The sequence below is a fragment of the Staurois parvus genome, unplaced genomic scaffold (genome assembly GCF_062004578.1).
Source record: "Staurois parvus isolate SC_StPar_1 unplaced genomic scaffold, SC_StPar_1.0 ptg000151l, whole genome shotgun sequence".
NCBI lineage: Eukaryota > Metazoa > Chordata > Amphibia > Anura > Ranidae > Staurois > Staurois parvus.
The window spans coordinates 14,042,501-14,045,160 of record NW_028317947.1 but is presented as its reverse complement, the minus strand read 5'-3'; positions in this window follow the sequence as shown (position 1 = coordinate 14,045,160).

Below are 2,660 nucleotides of genomic sequence, written 5' to 3'. Positions count from 1 at the left end.
GATCTGAATGGGGGAAATCTCCCCTCTGTGTCTTTGTATTATGACAGTGGGCAGACTATACTGGAGATTTTCAAACAGGGCAATTGAACAGAAGTCGATCAGTATACCGACTTGGGTTTATGGAAAAAGGGATAGCAGGGAATCTGGTATGGTGGTATGTGGTGTTTTGAGTGCCCTTTTTTTTTTACTTTTTTTTTTTTTTAATTAGCACATTAACTTTTTAAACAATTACCACATACCTGATTAGAGGCTGATGTGACGAAAAGGCTTCCCTTACAGCTTTGATCCATGGTGAAAAGGATTGAAAGGGCACAAAGTGGCACATGAGCAGCCGAGAGTCTAGGTCACAGGTGATCACTTCTAGTAGGAGACTTTGCAAAGAGGTGCTATGTAGAACGCTAAAGAGGCCACTAGGGAACTAACTGAAGATTCACCCAAAGGAGCAGACTAGACCAACAGTTGACAGGAACACCAGAACCCAAAGACAGGTTGAAGGCAGGATCTGAGCCAATGGCTGACAACTATTATTATTATTATACAGGATTTATATCGCGCCAACAGTTTGCTTAGCGCTTTACAATATGCAGGGAGATAATACAGCAACAATACAGTTCAATACAAGAGGGGTAGGAGGGCCTGATCCTGGGTGCTTACAATCTAAAGGGAGGGGATGGTGGTACAAAGGGTTATAACTGTGGGGGATTAACTGATAGGAAAAATAGAAGATTTGGTTATTAGCTGAAGGCAGGATAGGATTCCCAGAAGAGATAGGTTTTTAGAGATCGCTTAAAAGTGGGCAGAGTAGGTTATAGTCGGATAGATTGGGGTAGAGACTTTCAGAGGATGGGGAAGGCTCTGGAGCAGTCCTGGAGATGAGCATGGGAGGAGGAGACAAGGGAGCTAGAGAGCAGGAGGTTGTGGGAGGAGTGGAGAGGACGGTTTGGGTGATGTTTGGAGACAAGATTGGTGATGTAATTTGGGGCAGAGTTATAAATGGCTTTATATGTTATTGTTAATGTTTTGAATTGTATTTGTTGGGCAACGGGAAGCCAGTGGAGGGATTGGCAGAGAGGGATGGCAGATATGGAATGGTTAGTAAGATGGATGAGTCTGGCAGCAGCATTCATGATAGACTGAAGAGTGGATGGGTTGTTACCAGAACAGGAATAGATGTGTTCACACTAATAGAGCTTTCTTTTGGTGATATTTGATCGCCACTGGGTTTTTATTGTTTATTATATAAATGAAAAAGGACAGAAAATAAAAAAAAAACAGTATCTTCTATTATAAAATATATCCAATAAAAAAGAAAATTAAAAAACCTAGTTTTTTCAAAAATTTTGGCCAAAATTTTTTCTGCTACATGTCTTTGGTAAAAAAAAATTCCAATCAGTGTATATTATTTAGTTTGTAGGAAAGTTATAAATCCATAACTATGGAATATATATTTCAAAATTGATCAACCCAGATGTACTGATGGCCAGTCTCATTTTTTTGAGGCCCTTAAAATGTCAAGAAAGTACAAATATCCCCCAAATTACCCCTTTTTGGAAAGTAGACAGTAATGAGGTAGGCCAATGCAATGAGGTAGGCCAATGAGGAGGGAGTTACAATAGTCAAGGCAAAGTTGCTTAGTAGTTTCTGAGGTTAGGAGATGTTGTGGAGGTGAAGTCTACAAGATTTGGACAGCGATTGGATTTGGGGCTGAAAGGACAGATGGGAGTCTAGGATTACACCTAGTACCCTGGCATGAGGGGAGGGACTGATGATTGTGTTATTGATCTTGATGGAGAAGTCGGGGGAGGGGGCACGGGCTGGAGGGAATATTCTGAGCTCCATTTTAGAAAGATTTAGTTTGAGGAAGTAGAACAACAATGTTGATATGTCACTTAGTAGGTCAGTAGAGGAGACTGAAGGAGTGAGGTGAGGGGTAGAAAGATAGATTTGTGTGTCATCAGCATAGAGATGGTACTTAAAGCCGTGGGAGTTTATCAAGTGACCAAGGGAGGAGGTGTAGATGGAGAAGAGAAGGGATCCAAGGACAGAACCTTGAGGAACCTCTACAGAAAGAGGAAGTAGAGAGGGATGAGTGTTTGTTATGTGAGTTTTTAATAAAGGGTATTTTATACTATTGGAGTCTCTTTTTCCCTCCTAAATATATGAGAAGTTATAACTGAGGAGCATGGTGGAGCGACATACTAGAATGGAGACCCTATACATACCAACAAGCACATATAGGCCAACTCTCCAGTGAGAAGGTCATGGCTGTCTGGTGAGTTCTCAGTAGTGGTGGTGGCACACAGAGGTGAAGTGGAGCACAAAGAGCGGAGATTGGAAGTGGTGGAAGTGGAGGCACTTTATTTACACAGAGGAGAAGTTAAATACCACTGCACTTTTTTGTGAAGGAACTGTTGCACTTTATGGACACATGTATTAACTTGAAAGTTCAGACCCTCCAACTTTACCAAACTTTGTCGTATACCCTGAGCATGAATCCCAGATCCAAGGGATATCTTTTTCTCTTTTTATTCATTTGTTCCTTAATTTTTTAATGACATGTTTCAAAAAAGTGCAACATTTAAAAAAAAATCCTTTATTTCATTTGTAAATAACTTTGCTATGCTTTGTAATAGAAACACATCTTTAGTGTCATTATACAA